Source organism: Carettochelys insculpta, chromosome 2 (genome assembly GCF_033958435.1).
Source record: "Carettochelys insculpta isolate YL-2023 chromosome 2, ASM3395843v1, whole genome shotgun sequence".
Taxonomy (NCBI): Eukaryota; Metazoa; Chordata; order Testudines; family Carettochelyidae; genus Carettochelys; species Carettochelys insculpta.
In genome coordinates this window covers 181679912-181705449 of record NC_134138.1, presented here as the reverse complement: position 1 = coordinate 181705449, position 25538 = coordinate 181679912, and the positions used below count along the sequence as shown (strand labels likewise).

The window sequence follows — 25538 nt, the reverse complement described above, 5'->3', positions numbered from 1 at the left end:
GATTTCCCCTTGTCCACAGAGCCTGTTACCAGAAAAGGGTTCCCTGTCATTTCCAGGAGGCTTTTATTTTAAGCAAACTGTGGACAGAGGAGCAGATCCAGAAGCTCTCCTTCTTAATTAAACATCAGTTGCCAGCCCAAATGTACCTTCTTCTTTCTCAGACATCAGCTCAAGAAGTAGGGCTCAAAGGCTACTCTCCTCCCCTCCCAATCCCCTGGGAGTTCTATGCTGGTCCAACCCTCTCCCAGCTGCTTCTCTCCCACAGAAACAGACAACCGAGCTATTCTCTCCCTCTCTCCCATTTGTTTTTGCCATTTTCCTGCCCTTCCCTGCTCCCACCACCCGCACCTTTCTTCTTCCTGTGATTCAGTACAGCAGTCGGTTTCCCGTGACTGCCCAAGCCCCAACTTTGGATAGTGAGTTTTTGGATGGTGTAATAGGATGGGGTTTCTGGGCACAGCTAGAGAAATCAATCCAGGATATCTTTGCTTAAAATGTGGGCCACTTACAGCCCCAAACTGGGATTTCCTTCTCACTAAGGCAAATACAGTCAGCCACAAAGGTTCGTCTGTCAGCCCCACTGGCCAGCCAGAAGCCCCACAAACAGATCTACAGACTTCCCAACTACTGTGCCAGCGCAGAGCAACTACCCAAAACAAAGGTGAGTGGTTCTTAAACCTGTTTCGCCAATACCATGCAGATTCTTTATTAACAAAAAAGAAGGAACAGGGTTAGAAAGAAAAATTGTTAAAGTGATACTTTACATACATCAGTTACTGCTGTTGATGCAGGCCAGCGATGTTCTATGCTGATTCTTAAAAGTCTCTGAAAGTCCATCCTGTAAAGGATATAATTTCAAGTCACAAAACTTTAGTTGCTGGAGAACTGGAGATCTGGTGAGCTGAAGTCAGCATGCTGGAACATGGATCCTTGGAAGGGGGACAAAAGACTTCTGTCCCCCAGATGGACACTGCTAGGTCCACCTCGTGTTTTTTTTCTTGTGTCCAGGGGCAAAACCCTTTCTCCTCCCATCAGGCCCTGGAGGGTCAATGTCATCTGACCCAGGTGAGCCACTGTGGCCAAATGCTGCTAGATGCTGGTTTTGCTAGTATGCCTGAATCATTTACATGGCAGGTGTAATGGATGCCTGGGTATTTGATTTCAATTCCTTTGCTCATCCCAGGTTACCTGACCAGTGGGCTGCATTTCACTGACAAGACTCCCCTTTCTAAGATATGGATTCAGCTGTCTGAGCATCTGGTTTCCATTCCATTGTTTAGCCCTGTGTTTAACTTTACCTACCAGAATGATACAGACATAGAGGTAGCATACATAAATACAGGACATCCTCAGCACACCTCACATGTGCCCCCCCGGTACAACATTTGGGGTCACTAGATACACTGGGTGCATAAAATGGCTTTCATATCCTATATAAAAATCCAGTCACATGACAGATGGCAGTAAGGATCTGACTGGTTTGAGGTGCTCTGTAGAGGTTTTTTGGGCATGAGGAAGGATGATTAGCTAGAGGCCGCTCATCCCACACCAAAGGCTTTTATGTAAATTAGGTGGTCATGGGATAGGAGGAAAGATCCTTTCATGGATCGGGAATTGGTTAAAAGACAGAAAACAAAGGGTGGGAATAAATGGTAAATTTTCACAATGGAGGAGGGTAACTAGTGGTGTTCCCCAGGGGTCAGTCCTGGGACCGATCCTGTTCAACTTGTTCATCAATGATCTAGAAAATGAGGTAAGCAGTGAGGTGGCAAAGTTTGCAGATGACACCAAGTTGTTCAGGACAGTCAAAAGCAAAAGGGATTGTGAAGAACTACAAAAAGATCTCAGCAAACTGAGTGATTGGGCAGCAAAATGGCAAATGAAATTTAATGTGGGTAAGTGTAAGGTAATGCATGTTGGAAAAAATAACCCAAATTACACGTACTACATGATGGGGTCAAATTTAGCTATGACAGATCAGGAAAGGGATCTTGGAGTTATAGTGGATAGTTCTCTGAAGACATCCACGCAGTGTGCAGCGGCAGTTAGTAAGGCAAATAGGATGTTAGGAATTATTAAAAAAGGGATCGATAATAAGACAAAAGATATCATACTTCCCCTATATAAAACTATGGTACGCCCACATCTCGAGTACTGCGTGCAGATGTGGTCTCCTCACCTCAAAAAAGATATATTGGCATTAGAAAAGGTTCAGAAAAGGGCGACTAAGATGATTAGGGGCTTGGAAAGGGTCCCATATGGGGAGAGGCTAGAGAGACTGGGACTTTTCAGTTTGGAAAAAAGGCGATTGAGGGGCGATATGATAGAGGTATATAAAATCATGAATGGTGTGGAGAAAGTGAATATAGAAAAATTATTTACCTTTTCCCATAATACAAGAACTAGGGGACACCAAATGAAATTGATGGGTAGTAGGTTCAAAACTAATAAAAGGAAATTTTTCTTCACACAGCGCACAGTCAACCTGTGGAACTCCTTGCCCAAGGAGGCTGTGAAGGCCAGGACTCTATTAGGGTTTAAAAAAGAGCTTGATAAATTTTTGCAGGTTAGGTCCATAAATGGCTATTAGCCAGGGATAAAGTATGGTGCCCTAGCCTTCAGAACAGGGGCAGGAGATGGATGGCAGGAGATAAATCACTGATCATTGTCTTCTGTTCTCCTTCTCTGGGGCACCTGGCATTGGCCACCGTCGGCAGATGGGATGCTGGGCTCGATGGACCTTTGGTCTGACCCAGTATGGCCATTCTTATGTTCTTATGTTCTTATTCCAGCCACAAACTTTATGTGTCTTGTACATCAGGGTTAGTTCTCACAGCCCAACTTCTGCTGCATGATGCAGGTGTGGTTTCTGGGGCAGCCTGTGGTGCTTGATCTACTATTCAGTGCAGCAGGTGGCTTTGGAAATGGCTGCAAAGAGATTAACATCACTCACTCCCACGGGACTCCTCAAAAACTGTTTGCCAGTGTGGTGAACTTCCATCATCTCTCTGTATTTGAATTTATAGACAGTTGTAAGTGGTGTGTTCCCACCTCTCCTTCAAAATCTGCTGAAATGTCGAAGTAGGATCAAGGGGGTCTGATCCTCCACTTGAGTCTTCTGGAGACTCATGGTCATTGTTACTTGTCCTTAGGGCTCAATGTTACAGAGGAGGTTGGTGCAGCTGCAAGCGATGCCCTTGTTGGCATTCATATAGAGTGAGTGTGTGACAATGTGAGTTCTATATGCTCAGTCTGGATATTTAGGAATCTTTCTAGAGGCACTCAAATTTTAAAATGTTGGTCTGCAAAATAAATATTTTGGAAAAACCTGCTCTCCAAACCATACCAGTGATATCCTGATTTTGAAAACTGATGAGGTATGTACTAGTTTTTGATCCAGAACCCTACTGGGCCAGAGATGCACTTTGACTTTAGCTTCAGAACTCAGGTTTTCAGAGCAACTCAGACTCTTGTACACAGGCTGCAGTAGTCGTATATGAACAAGAATAGGTTCTTGACATCTAGACTAAGCTGGTAGTGTGGATAATGTTAGTATTTTTTTTCAAATATTTTAAAAGTGATAAGCTGTTGCTTGAAGAGCCCGTAAGTGAGTGCTTATGGACTGTCTTCCTCACTCAGGTTTTTTGTTTTAATTTTCCACCTGGTGGATGGCACTGTCAATATTAATTTGTTTTCATGGATCAGGAAAACAAGGTAACTCAGTTTACAAATGGTTACATTTCTGCGAGCAGAGGCACAAGAGTTTAGCTTCCTCTACAGCTTGTGTTAGTCTTTGCCACTGCCAACTAAAATCCATTGGGAATTCTGTTTAGGCCTGTGCTGTCCAGAGCTTCATTGGAAAGTACAGCTTCTCTCTCCATTTCACTGAACAAGGAGCCATAGTCTGTCCTTGGATACTCCCACTGGGCCTATTTCTGAAACAGCTGAAAGCAAATAATTCCCACTGAAATTAGTAAGAACTGCCTGCATGCAGCAGCTGCAGAATCAAGCCCCTTGATTTCATTGTGCAGTCAGGTGCAGTGAGTTCAGGTGCAGAATTTGGCTCAAGTGGTTTTGAGTATGTAGAAAAAAATATAAAATATAAAATTGCAAGTGATACATACTAGAGGAATGGGAAGATGCTGTGAGTAACTGTGGTGACACCAGTACATTCCTAGCAAGGTCATTTTTGCTCTGAAAGGTGGTTGAGATACCCGCTTTTGTTTCAGTAGCTTTATTAATAATTAAATACAATGAAAAGTCCTGTACTTAAAGAGAGAGAGAGAGTCTGACATAAAGCCACAAATACAAAGTGAACTGGAGGAAAGGTTACCAGGCCTGTACCTGTTCACCTCATTGTACCCACATATTGCTGCTGGATATAGTGTGTGATCTGGGAGGCTCAGAACAATGGGTAGTCTTAAATTCCTAATGGAAGAAGAGGTCAAACCGCAGCAGGCTGCTGTATGGGCAGAGAGTTAAACACCACTCTCCTACTTCAGTGTTTAAGATTATAGTAAAAACAAGTTGTTGTACTAAATTTTATTGTTTTTATGTGGTTTCTTTTATGAAACATCCTATGAAAAGTTGCCATTAAAGTAACATGTTAAGGCATGACATAGTGTGTGGGTACCGCAAATATCATAAAAAGTAAGCAGTCCTGTGGCACCTTAGAGACTAATAAATTTATTGGACTTTGGTGGGTAAAACCCTCTTCATCAGCTGGGTTGTAGTGGAAATAATAGAATCCAGGGTATATGTAGCAACAATAAAGACAAAAGGGAAAAGGAAGTTACCTGTCAGTTAATAAAGCAAAGTAAGCAGGATGTGTCTCATTCATAGCATGTGATGTGGAAGTGTGAATATCAAAGGCAGGGAAATTGCCCTCTACATCACATGCTATGAAGGAGACACATCCACTTTAATTTGCTTTATTAATTGGTCTGTCTTTATTTTATTAATGTATTTATTTATTGCTACTCTATATATCCCACATTCTATTAGTATTAGTCTTTAGGGGGACACAGAACTGCCTGTTGTTTTGGAAGTGACAGACTAACTCAACTTCCCCTCCGAAAATATCATCTTATTGAGCAATATGTAAATATTACATCAGTATGTCCACAGTAAACTTGATTCCCATTTACACTAAGGTGCTTTTATCCTACTTTTTAAAGTGAGTGTAAAAGCTATATGCCTGCTTCAGGGCTCTTTTTTCATTGCTAGGGCAGTGTAAGGGGTTCTTAGTGTTAAAGAGGATAGGCCCATCACTTAACTATTACAGAAACTTAGTAGCAGTCTGGAATTGTTGGGTACAAGTACCAGCTCTGCCGTTGGCCAAGTGACCTTGAGTAAGTCATTTAATTCCCCATGCCTCTGTTTACCTGCCAATAAGTTAGGTATGGTAATACTTACCCACTTCTTGGGTGATGTTCTTAAGATAAATTTGTTAAGGCCAGAATCTACAGCAATTAGAAGAAAATCAGTTGGACTTTACTGACAGTTTTGCCTGAAAGGAGCAGACCATTTCAAATAAAGTGTACCTATACCGTCTAATGGCAAACTCACCCCCTTCATGGGGGTTGGCTTTATGAGCATCTACTAAATGCGGGCCAAACCTTCTTCCTTGGATCAGCTGTTTCCTAGGTTTTCAAGTGTGGAACCTGAAATCCGTCTGACTGAAAGGTCACTTTCCTCTGCCAGAATAAAGGAAAAGAGCCAGGCTTGCCATGCTGGTCAGCTGGAATCATTCAGCGTCTCCTTGCAGGGTTCTAGTATCTGTTTACTACAAAAGCACCCTGTTAACATCGGTATACCACCTTGAAATCCTTAGATGAAAAGTTCTTTATATATGTGGACCTTTCTAACTTGCTAGTGCTCACCCATAAGAAACTGCAATTCCTTCTCAAGTCTTAACTGCCAGAGTCTTTTTATAAAAATCATATTAACATTGATACTTCTGCTCTGATTGTTTCTCAACTAAATTGCCCTAGTGAGGCTTCTGTCTATCCTTCATCTTTCATTTATAGTATCAACCCTGACTTCATTACATTCTCTTTTCTTAAATGATCTCCTGCCTGTGAATTATCCTGACTATTCAATGTCTAGAGCAGCAACCTCAATGAGTCCTCTGAATTTAACTTGCACTCTTCTCTCCTAAGCCTTCCCTCTCCCTTGCTGGTCAGAGGTAGCTGACGTATACCGACTTGTTTCAAAAGAAGAGAAGGCCTGTGCTGTGGTATAATGAGATGACATGTGCCTTTGCTTGTCTGGGGCTGAGCTGTCATTACACGCTTGTGACTGTACTGCTTGTGTGCTGTCAAATCATGCATACAGTCATGAGGATAGATACTATCTATATGCATAATTCTCATTTACTTTAAAGCCATTAAAATTGCTTTCAGATGAGTAGTGTGTGTGTAAAAGTAATCTACTCCCATTTTAAAACACTTTTGCATTGCTTGAAAGGTGTTAAGTGCTGTCTTATTATAAATGAGTCAGGTCTCAAACATAAAAGTAAGCATTTTTTTAAAAAAAAAAAATCCCTCTTTTTCTCTCTTTTGTGCTGTTTTTGTCCATATCTGTCACTTTGCACTCTCTCTGTCTTCACAGCTGAAATCATGCAAGTGTCATATCAACAGTGTTACTTGTTGGAAGCCCTAAATCAGAGGAATCACTTTTAAAAAAGGGACCTTAAAAAAAGAATGCAAAAAAAAATCTTTTGTGTTACAAATATAATGCACAAAAGTACAAGGTATAAAATGATAAAAACAAACAAACAAACCACTTGCATTGTCAGAAAAGAAATAGGGTTTAGTTATGAAGTACATCACCAAAATGACAAAAGCGTGAGGTGTAACTGGAGATAGAAATAAGATGGGTGACGAATGGGTTCTGTGAAATTTCAGCTGTGAATATCAAAATGGCTATGCAGAGTTCTCCCTGAACACAAGAGACTAACTGGCAAGAAGAATGTGAACCAGGAAGAGAGGGTAGAATCATGCGATAGGAAACCTCAGTATAACTGCACTTGTTTTTAAAGTACAAAAGCTCTACAGAGCTGAGAGCTTTTTCCAAAAAATCTGCCTGAGCTAAAGAAAGGGAAAGTGTTATGGATCCTTTAAATTGGGGCACCTTACTATATTCACAACAGATTATATTAAAAATTGTGTAGGTGGGGAGTAAATTTGGTATAGAAGAGTAAAAGGATCCAGCGTTTGCACTAGCAGACAGTGAAGCCCAGGAGATTCTCTGTGTGGCCAGCAATGCTAGTTTACCTCCAGATAGAGGATGTTGTGGGGTGGGGTCTGGACCTCGATGAATGCTGAAGCAGAATGTTCTTTGAGACCAATTGCTATTGGGTTCCTAGTGTTGCTGTAGGCATTTTACCTTCTAATATCCTCCATCAACTGAATCTCTGTAGGAACTGCTTCTGGTGCAGAGCACCTCTTACATGTGCACTGCCCTTTATATGGCTCTGGCATTAGAAGTCATGCTCCATCTAGAAAAAAATCTCAATAGCGTAGAGTTATAAATGTTTGCTTTACAGAAGTATGGTACAAAAAGGCAGCCCTATTTTTCTGCTACTAAAAGCAGTTCTATAATTAGGGGTATATCAGATCTTTTGTATTAGGGTGAGGATATAACAGAAGAAGCTCTTACAATTTTATTTCATCCATCATTATTTATGCATTGAAATTTTACAGACTCATACAGAATTAATGTTTTAGGACTGTGTTAACAGTGGGCAAATTTCTGTCATTCTAGTTAAGATTATCTTTGAGTGCTGAAGGAAAACATTCTTTGCAATGTTCCTTTATACTTGCTAGGCTGTCAGCTGGCAGATGATCTCAGCTAGGGTATCCGTCCTCAAAAGCCAGCTGACAGGTTAGTTTGTTATTAAGTATAAACAAGCATCTTGAGTTGGATTTTGCTATTGGCCTATTCTAATTCAGAGGAAACTTTTCTGTTCCCTCCTTTGTTGCCTATGGGTTCCCTCCTCTTTCCCACAAAAGTTTCACTCTGAGCTGGAGATTGCAACAAACACAGGAATTTTAAGGAATAACTCAGCTGAAACTGTCATAATTTGCCTAATCACAGGACAGGTGGCAACCATGTTAAACCAACACCTTTCACAGGATTTCTGCCATAATTCAGCACAGAGTTAACTAGGAGCTCAGCCAGGTAAATCCTGATCAACTTTAAAAAAAAAAAAGACTGGCTCTTGTTAGAAAAGGTTCACATGGCTCTGACTGTATCTCGTAACAACTCACTGGTATTTGGGGACCAACATGTGCTTCTTACTCTGGCAAAGCTGCCCTTGACTTCCCCCTGCACTTTTGCTTGGGTAAGAGTGAAGGACTAAGCCAGGGTTTCCTGAAATGTGGGATGCTCCCTGCCAGAGTTACAGAAGGGCTAACTAAGTGGAACTTGCACACACATCCTAGTTCTTATACAGAGCCTTCTGGGAGGTAGCAAGGGAGCACCTAGTAATGCTTTTTAAAGTATGTAAGAGCACAGACAAGTGTCAGAATTGGTGTATGTCACACAGTCCATAACATGCTAACTTCAGGGCAGCATGCCAAAAACAGGGCAGATGCCCCACATTGGTTGTATCTTCTGTATTTTAGATTTTACCAAACCAGTAACTACACCATTGTAACAGTCTTAACACAACATTACAAATCATCCCCTTGTGCTCTCCAGTCTATTTTGCTACTCAGATAAGTTGGCATTCGTGATCAGTGGTCGTGTACACCAAGAATCACAACATATTGGGTTGCATCCAGTCCCAAGAAACCGGTCACTTACCCCAGATCAGCTTTTACTTCTCACACCAGAGACAATGCCTGTAGTTAATCTTGTAATTAACTAAAGGTGCATTAACTATGGAGAAGAAATAAAATTATTTATTTTAAAGCAGGCAACATATGTGTGCACAAATGTATTCTGTCTGTGGCTCTAAAAGGTGAATTCGTTCAGCATTGAATATCTTTTCAGGGCTTAACCCAAGTCAGCCCTGGTTGATCTCTGCTTTTCTGTTTACTCCAGCCATTAGAAGAATCCAAAGAGATGAAAAATCTTGATGGTACCTATTTTTATTTCCCTCTTCTGGTATTCAGGCTGATGGGATGAGGCCTTCTATATGTACTACTTCTTCTTGGGTAGATGGGGCAATGCATAAAGCTTTTGTCCTGTGTTGGCCCACTTAGGTTTTGGTAATCCTCCTGGAAGGACTGAGGGCATCACTCTGCATTTTAACAATTATAAAACAAACCTATTTTGCACGGAATACAGATTTTACAAGTGATCTTAAAGCATGCAGCCACTAGCAAGCTTTTCGTAGTCACCAAATACTAAAGACTATTAAGACTATAGGTTGAATCTCTCACCTGGCACCTTCCAGACCTGACTGTTGCCGAACAAATTTGCCACATCACAGGAGGTCAACATTGTCTAGCAGCATTACTAACACTTCCACTGATTACTGGGGTTTTAGATGACATTTAGGGGTAAATTAGAGGTAAGTAACAGCCCAGAACACTGAGAGCCAGGACTGGTGTGTGGAAACAAACTATGGGACCACAGGAGCCTTGGCCACACCTGTGGTCAGTGGTCATCTAGCTAACTAAAATCATGCCGGATTATGGATGTTGCTGGACAAGAGAGTGCCAGACTAGAGAGGTTCAACCTGTAATATCAATTTTGACCACAGTTAACGCACAGGCAAGCACATTTGGTTTCTACCTATGAGTTTGTCAGTTCTTAGCTAAGGCCTGCAGCCTTGGCCAGAGCAAGCACTTGGTTTACCAATGTGACAGTATAAATCTTTCTTCCCTTTTAGTTCTTTAACAGGATAAATATCTAAATTAAAAAGAGAAATAGCTCCTGGTGTGAAATGTTCTGCATTCAATTGAAAGGCAGTGCACACCTACTTTGTGGCTGAGCTCCAGAGCCATGAAAATTGGGTTAATAATGGAACCCTCTACACCACTGCTAGCAGGCACCTCTGTAATTACTGCATCATTGTGAAGGCCCTACTGAGTGTGCAGAACCTTCTGTGATTGGATGAAAAATCTTATATTGTGCTTTTTTTGTTAGAAAATTATTCATTGGAAACCCTGTAAATGCATAATATGTGCCAAGATAGCATTTCTGCCTCTGAAGTAACCTATTGTGTTTTTTGTGTCATTTGGTAACTAGAATGGGGGTTTGCTTTCATAGATTTTGTTTTCTTTTTAAAAAATCACTATGTATTTATTGCATTCCAGACACTATATAATGCTAAATAATACTTCTATGACATTTTTAATGATTTAGCTGACCAGGGCTTATTACATACTGTAGAATAGAAATACAGTTGCTGACAAAGTATTTAGCAGATTTATTTCTTTAACAAAGTACTTTAAAGAAGAAATAGAAAGGTGTGGATCACAGAAATTGAAATGATTAAATGCTGGCTTGCAAGAGCAGGATTTCATCTGAACAGACTACTGCTTTTGCAGAGGAAGTGAATAACGGGAGGTATGTTCACTGCTGTTGAAATCAGAATCTTTCCATTAGCTTCAGTGAGAATTGGATCAGATGCTGTATGAACTAATATAGAACACACTACTCAGATCCTAGAAGATGTTTAGAACGAGTAATTTATGCTTATATTTTCTAACACTTTAGGTGTGTCAGACTATATAAACAATCAATTTTTAATCAGCTAGAGGATAATAGGGCTAAGAGGGGTAGCCAGAATGGATTTGGCAAGAACGAATCATGTCAAACCAATCTGACTGACTTCTTTGAGAGGTTTACTGTCCCCACTTAAGGGAGAAGCAGTAGATATGATCTCTGTTCCCTCTACTTTTTACATCCATGGGTGGCGTAAATTTTGTTATGTGCACCACAGCATGTGCAGATGTGCACCACCAATAGAAATATACACTACCGACTGGGATGCTCTGCTAATCAGCTGGGGGGCACCTGAGTCTCTCCGGGGTGGCCTCCCAAGAACTCAGCTCACAGGGAACAATAGATGTGATATCTGGATTTTAAAGAAGCTTTTAACATAGATCTAAATGACATTCTTGCAAGTAAACTAGGGAAATGTGGTCTAGATGAAGTTATTAGAAAGTGGGTCCAGAACTTGTTGAAAGAGTAGTTATCAATAGTGCACTGTCACCCTGGGAAAGTGTAGCTACTGAGATTTTATAGAGAATCAGTCAAGCATCTGGTACTATATTTTTATTAATGACTTGGATTATGGAGTGTAGCATATATTTATAAAATTTGTGGATGACACTAAGATGGGCAGGGTTGTAAGCATTTGGAAGACAGGATTAGACTCAAAATAACCTCGATTAAATTGAAGACTTGATCTGAAATGAACAAGATGAAATTCCCTGAAGACAAGTGCAAAGTACTACACTTAGGAAGGCAAAATCAAATGCACAACTACAAAGTAGGAGTTTCCTGGTTAGATGGTAGTACTGCTGAAAAGCATCAGGTAGTTAGAGTGGATCACAAATTGAATATGAATCAACAGTATGATGCAGTTGTTTTAAAAAGGCTAATTTTCACGGGTGTTTTGGCCAGAATGTAATTATCCTGCTTTACCATATACTAGTGAGATCTCAACTGGACTACTGTCTCCCATTTCTTAGGAAAAGTGTGGATAAATTGGAGAGCGTGCAGGGGGAGCAACAAAGTGATAATTTGAGAAGGGCTTAAAAACTGGACACGTTCAGCACTGAGAAATGAGACTGATGATGAAGGACTTATTACAGGTCTTCAAATATACTAAGGACTGTTACAAAGAGTATGAAGATCAATGCTCTATGTCTGCAGAGGAAGGACAAGAAGTAATGGGCTTAATGTTCAGAAAGGGCAACTTGTGGCTAGATATTAGGAAAATCTTTCTTACTATGGCGATGTCTAGAATATTCTTGCTATTTGGGGATACAAATGCATCCTGAAATAGCAACTCTGCAGCTATTATCATCGGAGAAATACAGGGTACCCTCTTCCCCCGGTAGCATAGTGAGTCATTACAGGGCAAGTGGAAATGGGCAGACAAAGGCACTGTGAAGGTGCATGTAGAAAACCAACATACTGCATTTGGGAAGAGACCATGTTCTATGTAAATGAGAATACTACAATGGCACAAGAAGCCCTTATTGCCATCTGGCAAAAAGGGAGTTGCAGAAATATATTGGTGCCGGTATATACATTCCAGTTTACCGAAGACTGTTATATGAGGTCTTAAATGAAAGCTGGTGTCGTATGGTGATTATTCATGTAATAGTGAAATGTATACATGGATACAGTGTCTAAGGAGTCCTGTATGCATACTGAAAGTATATGTTTAAAGTCTGTGTCGAGGCAGAGGTGAAAAACAGTTTTTCCTCCAGACAGGAAATACAAGATGTACATCTCTTTGGGTATGTCTACGCAGCTTAGCTTATTCCAGAATAGTAGGCATCCTTCAGTCTGCATAGACTATGGATCACGCCCATTAAAGTTTCAGTTGAGGACTTCATTTACAGCGTCTATTGTGACTATGAAGACCCACACAAGAGTGACAGTCCTTGCTGCATCTCTTGCAGATGTAGTGGGTGTCTGGCAAGTCCTTATTGTGCTTTCTGTGCGCTCGCTTCTCCTCTGCTAGCTGTCTGATCTTCATCTCGCCCTTCTGAAGGCCCTTGTGTAACCCCTGCCTCCATCTGCTGCGGTCATCTGCTAGTTCTTGCCAGTTGTCCAGCTCGATGTCTACCTCTCTGAGGTCCCTCTTGCAGACATCTTTGTAGCGCAACTGGGGGCGTCCGGGAGGTCTTTTGCCCGAGGCTAGCTCACCATACAGGATGTCTTTTGGAATCCTTCCATCATTCATCCTGTGGACGTGGCCAAGCCAGCGGAGCCGACACTGCCTGAGGAGGGTGTGCATGGTTGGGATTCCAGCTTGCTCGAGGACGGCAGTGTTGGTCACTCTGTCCTTCCATGATATTCCAAGGATGCGCCTGAGGCAGTGCAAGTGGAAGAAGTTCAGCCTTTTTTCCTGGCGGGCATACAGGGTCCAAGTCTGGCTGCCACAAAGGAGGGTGCTGAGGATGCAGGCTCTGTAGACTTGCATTTTGGTGTGAGTGTACAGCTTGTTGTTATTCCACACTCTCTTGCTGAGTCTGGACAGAGTTGTGGCTGCTTTTCCAATCCTCCTATTTAGCTCAGTGTCCAACGACAGGGTGTCAGTGATGGTGGACCTGAGGTAAACAAACTCGTGGACGACCTCTAACGTATAGTTGTCAGTGCTGATTGATGGGGATTCAGCAACATCCTGACTGAGTACGTTTGTCTTCTTTAGGCTGATGGTAAGCCCAAAGTCCTTGCACGCTTTGGAGAACTGATCCAGTAGTTTTTGAAGCTGGTCTTCTGTGTGAGACACTACAGCAGCATCGTCTGTGAACAGCATGTCTCTGATGAGGACTTCTCGCACCTTAGACTTAGCTTTCAGCCTTGCAAGGTTAAACAGTTTCCCATCAGATCTTGTGTGCAGCAAGATGCTCTCTGTTGAAGATCCAAAGGCATGCTTCAGGAGGAGTGCAAAGAAGATCCCAAACAATGTCGAAGCAAGCACACATCCTTGTTTGACGCCGCTCCTGATTCTGAAAGCATCCGATAATGCGCCGTCATATTGGATGGTTCCTCTCATGTCTTCGTGGAACGACTGGATCATCTTGAGTAACTGTGGAGGACAGCCTATCTTGTGGAGCAGTTTGAACACACTATCCCTGCTGACCAAGTCAAAGGCCTTGGTCAGGTCGATGAAGGCTATGTAGAGTGGCTTTCTCTGCTCCCTGCACTTCTCCTGCAGCTGCCTTAGAGAGAAGACCATGTCAACGGTAGACCTCTCTGCGCGGAATCCACACTGCGATTCGGGGTACACCCTCTCAGCAATCTTCTGGAGTCTGCCAAGGATGACGCGAGCGAACAGTTTACCAGTGACGCTTAGGAGGGAGATTCCATGGTAGTTGTTGCAGTCGCTTCTGTCTCCTTTGTTCTTATACAACGTTACAATGTTAGCATCGCGCATATTCTGTGGAACCTCACCCTCTTTCCAGCACAGGCACAGCAGCTCATGTAGGGGTTCCAGGAGTGTGTCCGTGGCACATTTGATTACCTCTGGTGGTATACCATCCTGACCAGTGGCCTTTGCTGCTGCAATGCTGTCGATGGCTCTCTTCAGTTCATCCACAGTCAGTTCTTGATCCAGTTCGTCCATTACTGGTAGGAGCTCAACGGCATCGAGGGCTGCGTCAACCACAACGTTCTCGCGTGAGTACAGCTCGGAGTAGTGCTCAACCCAGTGCTCCATCTGTTTGGCTTTGTCAGCAATGACTTCACCAGATTTGGATTTCAGAGGTGCCATCTTGTTCTGGGTGGGTCCTAATGCCTTCTTCATACCCTCGTACATTCCTCTGAGATTACCAAAGTCGGCACAGGTCTGGATGCTGCTGCATAGCTGGAGCCAGTGGTTGTTGGCACAGCACCTGGCTGTCTGCTGTACTGTTCTTCTGGCCTCTCTAAGTGCTTCCTGGGTACTCTGGCTCAGTGAGCGTTTGTACTCCAGGAGTGCAGCGCGCTTCTTTTCAATGACTGGAATCATCTCATTGGAGTTAGCTTCGAACCAGTCATTCGTGTTTCTAGCTCTTCTTCCACACACCGACAAGGCCGTGTTGTAAACTGTATCCCTCAGATGTTGCCATTTGGATGTCGCATCGACACCCCCAGGGTTGCTGCGCAGATTTTCCTGGAGGGTCTCTCTGAACTTTTCAGCTTTCTCTGAGTTTGCCGTCTTTCTGGCGTCAATGTGGGGCCTTCCAGCAGGTTTAGAGCGGTACAGCTTCTTGGGTCTCAGCTTGAGCTTGGAGCAAACTAGCGAGTGATCTGTATCACAGTCAGCACTATGATAGCTGCGTGTCAGAAGGATGTTTTTGAGGTTATTACGCCTAGTGATGACCACATCCAGTTGATGCCAGTGCTTCGAGCGTGGATGTCTCCACGACACTCTGTGCTGTGGCTTCATTTGGAAGAATTCAATTCCAGAATAGTTATTTTGAAATAACACCACTACACACCAAAATATATTTAGAAATAACACTTCGCTATTTCAAAATACATTGTCTCTACACATAGTGCCTATTTCGAAATACGTAGAATGAGGGTTACTAATTTCAAAATAATAGGTGTGTCATGTAGATTCAAGGATAGGTATTTTGAAATAATAGTTGTTAATTCAAAATAGCTATGCGGTGTAGGCCAACCCTCTGTTGGGATGTACATTAAGCATTGTAAACTAATGCAGTGGATGCCTGTTTGCATACGAAGTCAAACATTAAGAAAAGGATGTACAGCGACAGGGAAGCAGCACAACAGGAAAAAGAAGCCATGAGTGGTTATCTTGACGTGTTCAAAGACAATGGACTGTGGGGATATGTCTGGGTAACCCCAGAGGCACTGATATCTCTGACAAGGATGGTTATTAGGGCAGTAACACTGAAAGCTTGCAAATATCATTGTCACCCAGTGTGACACTCATCTCTCCCTTGTATTGTATCTAGGAAATAAAGGGAAAAGCCAGATGGACTGAAATTGCTGCCAGGTAGAGATTATCAATTGATTCATATACAGTTCTTTACACACTTAATGAATCAGCTGTGTGGGTCAACAGAGCATGCATGTATACATTGTGCATTTTCTTAAAAATAAGGTCTAGTTGCCTGTTCTGTGGTACACCATCTAGGCCAGTTACCATTCCACATCAACTTGCTTTTGTTAAATCTATAGTTTCCATCTTATTTGTCACACTATATTTTCATCCTTATGAAAAACAGATTCTGACCTGGTCTGGGGCTATGTTCATGTACATGAGCTGGCTCATAATATTTTTACCTTAACTTTTATACATCTAGTCATCTTAAATAAAAATTGCACTCTTTCATAGCCTTCCTCTTTAGATTCCCAAGCTGAGCAATCTAAGTCTGTTGTATCCTGGTTCTGTTTTATTAATTTAGATTAAATGCAGAGGTGCAATAGTTCAAATGACTGAGCTCATAGGAGAGTGAGGAGAGAAAGTACTTTTTCTTCAGCTGTTTTACATTGTAATACTTGACTTTTTTTATCTTAATTGACCATTGCCTAGAGATTTCCAAAATCTCACTTAAATTGACATTTAGGAGTAACATCAGTGACAGCTAAGCAAAATGGTCTTGTGAACAGAAGTGTTCAAAATGCTTAGATGCACCAGGTTGAAATCCTGAAGCCAAACGTAAATAATCTACTTTGCATAATCCTGATCCATCAACAGCTGCAGATAATCTGCTATCTAAATGACAGATTATTTTCTCTTTCTGTAACCTAAACCACAATGAGACTTTGGAAAATTTATTGTTTGGTGGTATAAATAGCCAGGAAACAAGCAATAATTGAAAGGTCTCTCCTTGCCTCTCTGAAGTGGGAGCAATGGCGAGATTCAGATCTGTATCCTAAAATCCACAGGTTTTGAATCAAAGAGGGGTCAAAGCAAAAGGAATTTTTTTTAATATTTCCCATTAAAATGTGTCAAAAATCCCATGACTGTGCCCGTTCTCCAAACATTTCAGCCCCAAAAGGGGAGGGAGAAACCTCATGAGCTCTTCTCATGAGTCTCCTCATTCACCAGCCTCAGCAAAAGTCTTATGAAAACCATGCGTGACATTTGATGGCTTTCAAATCCAAATTTGAAAGTTGCCTTAATTCACCTTTGAACGTGAACTCCTAGCCTAAATCTCCAACTGGGTTTACATCCTGATCCCAGCATTGACTGCTCAGCCTCTCCCATTATAAATGCATATAGATACCATGGGTATGATCTTGCAATTCCTTTGTATGAAAGACTCTGGCTGAAGAGTTTGACACAACAGGAGTTCCCAGCACAGAAGTGTTTTGGGAGTGAGCCCATAATTTATAATATATATGGCATGTTAATATATTTAAGCCATAACTGAATATGCTAACTATAATCAGCAGTTAGCATTGTCTGCAAACATGTGAAAACATAATGAGAACACAACTCTTCTCTGCAAATGTAATCAGACTTTCTGCCGAACAGGGGCCTGCTCTTCTCTTCGCTGTCAGATGGGAACAGGAGTCTGTCTGAAGAAAGAGGGACAGAATGGCCACAGAGCTTGAAGAGGGAGCAGAGCCAGCACAATGTGATTCTCAGCCAATTGTTTGGATGGGAGACAGTGGCAACACTGCACAGAATCTGAGGCAGTGATTGATCTCTGACTGCAGTGTGTGGGCCGCAGTCAGGTGGCATGTGGGTTGGTTTATGGTATCAGAATAGAAACCATTATAAAAACACTGAGTAAAATGAAGCTCATGTGCCAAGGAGTAGACATAATGTGCTGGGTGTTTGCTTGAGAACTGCTGACCTAAGAGATCTGCCACTCATGAAGAAGAGGGAAGCCTGTGAAAAGGGTTGGCAGTGGCACATCCAGCAGAGGCCAAACACATCCCACAGTTACTCAGCATTTGGATTTGTTCTTCCTGGCTCCTTCACAGGCCTTTAAATCCCTCCCCAGAAGCAGAAATTTTGATTAAAAATACATAGGCCAAATTACCCCTTTCACTGATATCCATGTTACACCACAGAGGAGTTTAATTTTATTGGTTTAAAGCTTCTGGCCAAATTTGTATCTGGAGTAAGCAAACACAACTTCAGTGCTTACAGAAGGATTACACCTCTGATGTTTCACCCACTATTGATCTGGCCCAGTGAATTTCTGTGGGAGCACTTCTCTCCCTAGTGGTTTCTCTGTGAGAAGGAAGAATATAACTTCTGGTTTTTGCACGGAAAATTAATTACAAAACAAAGGAAGGGAGACGGAAGAAGTATACCTAAGAAGCATCATGGACATGAAGGCCATACTTAAGGACTAACGGGTCTAGGGGAACAAAAATAATTAATTATGAAAGTTTCAGCTAGGAAGGAAGAAAATATTGCTTGCTAGCTGGAAGACTTAAAAGTCTATTTCCTTCTAGTTAATTAATGCTAATAGGAATTACCCAGGTAAATCTCTGGTGTACTGAGAATATTCCTCTAAGAATGCAGTTTTTCTCTTGACGCATAGGAAAAGAATGAATAACTGAACACTAAGGAATTCTTGTCACCTGAAAATTACAGTGCAAAGTTACTTTTTATTCACTGACACTTGTGTTTAAGAATGCAGTAGGTATTTAATGATGGAATTAAAATATTTCCATTTGTTGCCATTTATTGTGGTAAAGCTGCAGCAATGTGAGGAGGCCTCAAAATGATCACCATGTGATGCCACAAATGCCCAAAAGTAGACCTGAGGGCAGGTCCGTGAGATCAAAGTTCTACAGACCACATTCACCACTACACTGCACTTGTTTTTTCCCATGCCCTTTTCTTGTGTTCTGTAACATTCTGTAGCCCGAAAACCGGTGTAACTGTGTTAACAATCAGACCATAAATCTATGTCTACACCACGAAATGTGGTGGACTGAGAGGCATTGTGAGTACTAATCTAAAGGAACCCTGAAAAGAAAATAGAGGCTGACATCCTTCTCTTGAGCCTTTAAGCATCACATTGGGGCTTGGTAATTCTCTGTGCAGTTTCTCTGTCATGACCTCTTAAGAAGGCATTTGTAACCATCTGGTCAGCCAGAACTTTCCTTCATTTACATGGAGGCAGAGCCTGGAAAACCCAGAGTTTGAAGCAACTACAACACTTTCCCCCCAAACTCATGACACCCAGACAATATTACCAAGTATCTAAAAGTGTATCCCAACACCAGCCAGTGTTACTCTGAAGTGGGAGGTCAGTACAGTATGTTAAGGAAAGGAATAATCATCAGCCATAATATGATCTGCATTTGTTAGTAATTTCTCATCTCCTTTGATCTGCATTACGCTATTTGTAATATGACAGCAGTGAACAGTCTGTATTTTGTGAAAACATGGTGTGCACGTACCATAATCATTCAGAATCACATTCAACTTTGATCATGACAAATAACAGCAACCTAGAACAATATGGTAGTGACATGGGTAATTGGGAGTGAATTTAAGCATTTGTAGGCTGCATCTATCCCTTTCTTGCATGTTCAGACTACACAGCTCAGAGACTGCCTTCTTCTCAAAATGACCATTCCTTTCATTGTTGTCATGGAAATCCTAGGCTAAAAATATCCTGAGATGTGCAGCCGAGATACAAAAATGTGTGCATACTGATACTGAAATATGAGGAATATTTAAAAAAAAACATTGTGATATAATGAATAATAGAGCTAAGCTGCTGGTATTTTTTTTCTTTTCAAGAGCAAAGAATTTATTGACAATGTTAACATCTTGTTGCACAAGACTTTAATAACAAAATACATGAGATGAAATGTAGATCTTAGTGACTGTAACTAATTCTCAATATGGACTGTACGGTTTATTTTTACATTACACATTATGATTACAAAGCACAAGACATTTTAGACTATTTTGTAGCCACCAAAGTATAGTAGGCACTTGAAAAAAATAAACAGACATAGCCCCTGGTCCAAAGGATTTATAATCTAATGAGAACATTTATGTAAGAATCTAGAGGTAGTGGACTGAGAAAGGATGAATGGGTACCATCATAAGGTTACTCAATTATGGCATGGGTATATCTTGAAAAGGAGACTGTTAAAAAGACATACCGACCCTCAGGAACGCTTCTCCGTTCCTATCCAAAACTCATCAATCATGCCTTTTACAGGTAAATGATCAAAGGACCTGACTAGGAGATTACAACAGGAAAGGTAGGATTGATTCTTGGATTACACACCTGTGTGGGAAGAGGATTAAGAACCCTCTACGTACCCACTGGAGCTATTTGGGCTTGAGTAGGCAGGGGTGAGCAGGTGCTGTGGTCCCCTTACAGAGCAGGTGAGCAGGGAATAGGGGCTTGGCTTTGTTCCCCTACTCCACCCCCAGTACAACAGTCAGCATAGGGGTATCATAATGTGCTGCTGTTGTATCGGTTCCAGCAGCAAGTTATATCTTTGCTCCTCTTGCCAGAGCAAGTGGAAGCAAAAGGGAATTGTGACTCAAAGATGTATATCCAAGGCACAGGACCTCCTACAGCTGCTCCTGAGGTGGGGCAGCTGATGCAGCCACCATTGCTCAGGGCAGTGTCTAGTGGTTGTATTTCTAATTGTGGCTTTAAGCCTACTGTTACACTGGGGAAAGTAAAGAGGGACTGCTCTCTAGCTGCAGGATTAGGAGTCACTGAGCTAGAAGTAGCTCTGGGGAAGCTAGGGCACTGCTGATGAATGTAACAACATGCAGTGTACTTGCACTGTCTGTGCCAGCCTATCTTCATCATGGGGGAGTAAAGCGAGAATGGATCTAAAGCTCTGTGCCCATCCCCTACTTTTGGGGGCATTCTCGCTCTTTTGTCCATTTAAGGATTTTATTTCGTAGGTAGATTTTATTTTTCTGTCACGTGACAACTGTAGTCTCTGAGCCCCAGTATAGCGCTTCTGGTAGCAGTCAGAGCAAAACACAAGGCTTGTCTTTTTTGGCGGGTGCCAAATTCTGCCCTGAGTCTGGAATAGTTGCACAGAATAACTTCAGATATGGGTTGGTTTAACTGAGAACAGCTGACTGCAAACTTTTGCTGGAAGATTCTGAATTAACAGGTTCTGATACAAATTCTGCCTGATGATGCTCAGTGCAATTACTTTTGTGTAAGTGAGCAGAATTTGGTCTGAATGTATTGGAATGTGTTGCATTTAATTTCTCTGCATATCTTGCTGGCTGTGTAAATTGGGAATAGTCATTTCTGCTGTATTTGCAGGGATGTAACCTAGTCAAGTATCAGAGGGGTAGCTGAGTTAGTCTGTATCTTCAAAAACAACAAGAAGTCATGTGGCACCTTAAAGACTAACAGATATTTTGTAGCATAAGCTTTCATGGGCAAAGATCCACTTTGTCAGGTGCATGAGTGGGGGTTCCAGAGGAGGGTCTAATTTTATAGGCTCATGAAAAGAAGGGAGTCCCAGTCAAGAGGAGGGCCAGAGGCAACTCATAGGTAAGTAAATTTACACAGGAAACATTACCTGCCCACTGGCAATGGAATATCATTAAACTCAGGATTTTAGCACAGCCCTTGTCGTTTGCTCTTTGTAGTGAATTACATGTGTCTTTCAAGTTGTTTTTCCCTCCTCTAATGAAAGACAGGTTTACATGCCTGTCTCCACTTTGCTGCATATTTACTGCATTCAATAAAGGGAGAAGAACAGATAGATATCACTGAAGAGTTTAAATTTAAGCAAATAAATTGAATTTTTACTTGGTTGGGGTCAGATTCTGCCATCTGTGCTGAAGCATAATGAATAGCTCCGTTTATTTCAGTGGAATAAAGTATTAGGCTACGTCTACACATGCCCCAGACTTCGAAATGGCCATGCAAATAGCCATTTCGAGGTTTACTAATGAAGCGCTGAAATGCATATTCAGCGCTTCATTAGCATGCGGGCGGCAGCGGCGCTTCGAAATTGATGCGCCTTGCTGCCGCGCGGCGCGTCCAGACGGGGCTCCTTTTCAAAAGCGCCCCGCCTACTTCGAAGTCCCCTTATTCCCATGAGCTCATGGGAATAAGGGGACTTCGAAGTAGGTGGCGTCCTTTCGAAAAGGAGCCCCGTCTGGACGCACCGCGCGGCGGCAAGGCACGTCAATTTCGAAGCGCCGCTGCCGCCCACATGCTAATGAAGCGCTGAATATGCATTTCAGCGCTTCATTAGTAAACTTTGAAATGGCCATGCAAATGGCCATTTCGAAGTTTGGGGCACGTGTAGACACGGCCTTATTCAGTCTTAGCAAAGGTAGCTGAACCAGAGTCCTTCTCCTCTTCAAATTCCTGGCCAACGAACACGCTAGATTCCAATAACTTGATTCATGTTTCTCCACAAAAAGTCCTGACATATGGGTCTCGGAATTTGTCCCTATGAAAGTAATTAGTTCTGTTCCTATGTATGTGTGCATGGGCTAAATGTCTTTGGCCACATCTACAAGTTATTCCTCTAGTGAGAGGAATGCAAATGAGGGAACCCGATATTGCATATGAAGAGCTGATTTACAAATTTCGCACTTCATTAGCATAATCTCATACAATCACGTTGTCGGGAGAAATACTGGTGAAAAATGAACAGCCATGTAGATGGGATTCTGTTGGTGAAAACCCCCTTTTCTGACAAACCACTTATCCCTCATTCTTTCCAGGGATAGGGTTTCCATTGGAAAGAGGGGTTTTCTCCAACAGAACTCCATCTACATGGCTGTTTTTCACCAGTGTCTCTTCTGACAACATGATCTTGTGAGATAATGCAAATGAAGCAAGGTCCCGCATTTGCATTCCTCTCTTGCGGGAGGAATGCTGTGTAGATGTGGCCTTTGTGTTTAACCAGATGTCTGAATATTTAGTATTTGTGAAAATTGCCAGATAGTCTCCCTACTTGCCCAACAAAAAGAAACCAGCAGTGCAAGTAACCCCTCACTTAACCCAACCCTCAACCTTAGTTGTGCAACTAGGTGTCAAATATTATGTCTGAATTTTTTTGGCCTATCCACTGGAAACTGGGCTGGAGCAGCTTATTTCTTTCCCATGGGTCAGCGAACAGCTGTGAGGGCTTGCCTACAAAGTGAGTTACTGCATGGCAAGGAAGGATGTGACTGCAGTGCAGCAACTTGCTATGCGGTAATGAGCTGTGCGGACACTTCTGCAGTGCAGTGAACAACCTGATGTGTGGTTTAGTGACTGTGCTTTCAAGCGGTTGTACCCATACCGCACTTTTGGACTGCTATGCTCTGTTAGTATGCACATGGTATGTTACTACACAGCAAGCTGGTGCACTGCAGAGCCGTGCCTCAGCTTGCCACAGAGTAACTCATCATGCAAACAAGCCTTGAGATATTAACAGCTATTAGTCCCTACTGCCCTGAACTGGATATGAACCACCACAGCCTATTTATCAGCATTTTTGGCATCATTAATATTTGATGTAGGAACTCTGTCCAACAACAGTCACAACACTTCTTTGTGCAAGAGATTAAATTGCTCCTCAATGACTGGGGTTTTGGGTGCTGTCTTCATGTTCACTCTGACAGGCTCTGTGTGCTCAAAAATGCGGAGCTCAGGCTTAGGTGTGCTACTGCTTTATTGAAACAGAAAGTGTCATTGGAGTAAATTGCAATGACATTGTTAAAGAGTCTCACGTCTGTCAAGCTTCCCTAACACGCAGGAATGAGAATGCCAAATAAAACACACTGAGATTCCCTGTTTCTTGGCAGAACACTGTTGCTTAGTGTTTTGTATAAATTGAGTTTAGGAGGTTTTGTAATCTAGCACGGAAACTGGATTAATTTTGGCAATGTTACCTTTTACATCCAAGAGAGTAAATCTGTTCTTCTAGTGAAAGTTAAGCTTCTGAAGACAGGATGACCTTTGAGCAAGAGAAGAACAGAGGATTATTATAAGAATGAGTAACATTCTGAGAGAAGAGAAAAAGAGTTCAGGGCAATCTTGACAAATAAAACTGTAAGACTGAATGAAGACAATGAGGAAAGATGATATTTTAAAGGAAAGGGGCATTAATTATAACCTTGAGGACAATCCTTCTCTGGCAGAGGAATGGTGACGGTGGTGGGGACTATGTGACCTGGCAGATCTTTCCCATTTCATATATCTTGGCCTTTGCTGTGAACCCCACAAGATTATATCATTTATACAATGATGGCAGGAGGGCTGCCCTCAAAGGCATCCTGAGGTCCCTTCCAGCCCTAGGATTATATGATTCTATGATTTTGTGATAGGAGGGGGGTGGAGGTACAGTGAGAGTAGTTCAGAACATTTTAGAGCAAGAATGCTTAGCAGATCCTTAGCAGGAATTCCCAGGGTAATGTGTAAAGCTGGTATGGGAGATGTAACTCAGTGAATTATCCGTAGATTTGAACTCTTTGTGGGGAGGTCAAATTACTTGCTTTCAGTAACCACCAGCTAGCACAGAATTTATGTTTACTTTATGGGTGCATCTACACTAGCAGGCTACTTCCAAGTACCTGGCACAATGCTGAAATAATATGCATCGCGTCTACACACACCATGCACTATTTCGACGTTGAAATCGACGTTAGGTGGCGAGACATCGAAATCGCTATTCCTATCTGAAGATGGGAATAGCATCCTACTTTAACATTGAATGTCGAAGTAGGGCGTGTGTAGACAATCCACGTGCCACTATGTCGAAATAGCGGGGTCCTCCATGGCAGCCATCAGCTGAGGGGTTGAGAGACGCTCTGTCCAGCCCCTGTGGGGCTCTATGGTTGCCACATGCGGCAGCCCTTAGCCCAGGGCTTCTGGCTGCTGCTGCTGCAGCTGGGGGTCCATGCTGCATGCACAGAGTCTGCAACCAGTTGTCGACTCTGTGGATCTCATGCTGTGCAGGCTGAGTGTCTGGGAGGGGCCCTTTAAGGGAGTAGCTTGGGGCTTTGCTGGCCCCTTATTTCAACAGGGAGCGCTTATGTGTGTGGACGCTCTGCATTTCTTTCCAAGGTGGCTCCTTTCAACGTTCTCCATCACTACTTCGACGCTGAACGTTGATGGCACCAGCCCTGGAGGATGTGTAGAAGATACATGTCGAAGTAGCCTATTTTGATGTCCTTACGTTGAAATAGGCTACTTTGACATAGTGTGCTAGTGTAGACGTGGCCTGTATGTGTTGTTCATTCAGTTTCTTAATTCACTGCACAGTTTCCCTCGCGTCATCTCAGATTGCCCTCACTTACCTTGTCTAGGAAGAAGATGTGCAGGAGAGGAAAACTGTTACCATCTTTTTGCAGAGTTTCCCACAGATACCAGTGGAGATAGTGGGCTTTGTCATTCCCTGATGGAACAAACAGAGATTCAGGAACTGATTCAAAAATTTGTTTATCTTTTGCCTGGGATCCAAGGACTGTGGTGGAATATAGTGAGAGTGATCATTTTCTTGATTTTTCTGTTCTGACTGAGAAAAGAAAGCACTGTTCTCCTGATGTTTGCAGCCCATTAAGCACACCAAAGAGGCTTAGAAAATCCTGGAATAAACATTCTGAATTTTAGAGCAACTAGCTGCACTGAGTGTATCAAGCTTTAGAAATACAGTAATCATTTACCCCCACATTACCCACTGGTTCTCTGAATGTTCTGTTTTCACTAACCAATTTTTAGACACTGACTTTGGAATTAAGTGAGATCCCAACTTCCAAAGGCATGAGTGTCACCAAGAATACTGTAGTATTAGGTACTCACTCACATGTTTCTTTCCAAATACATGGGCAATGAAGTGTCCTAGTGGTTTGTTCACCTTCGAGATAACAGAAGAATCCAGTGTACCTTTAGAGGAATACAGAACACCTCTTTTATCTCTCTTCTATTTTTAATTTTAACACTTTAGGTTATAATTAGTAGATAGTG

General features: G+C 42.2%; 1 protein-coding gene and 1 long non-coding RNA gene across 3 annotated transcripts in view; one reads left to right on the top strand and one right to left on the bottom strand.

Annotated features, from left to right (window-relative positions):
- HECW1 (HECT, C2 and WW domain containing E3 ubiquitin protein ligase 1) overlaps positions 1–25538 on the top strand; it is a 343912-nt gene that overhangs the window by 153255 nt on the left and 165119 nt on the right. The window lies entirely within an intron of this gene.
- Positions 810–24964, bottom strand: LOC142009686 (uncharacterized). The gene is made up of 3 exons (XR_012644542.1): positions 24872–24964; positions 23465–23529; positions 810–838 (listed from the first exon to the last, which is right to left on the bottom strand). It is a non-coding gene; the product is annotated as an uncharacterized LOC142009686 (long non-coding RNA).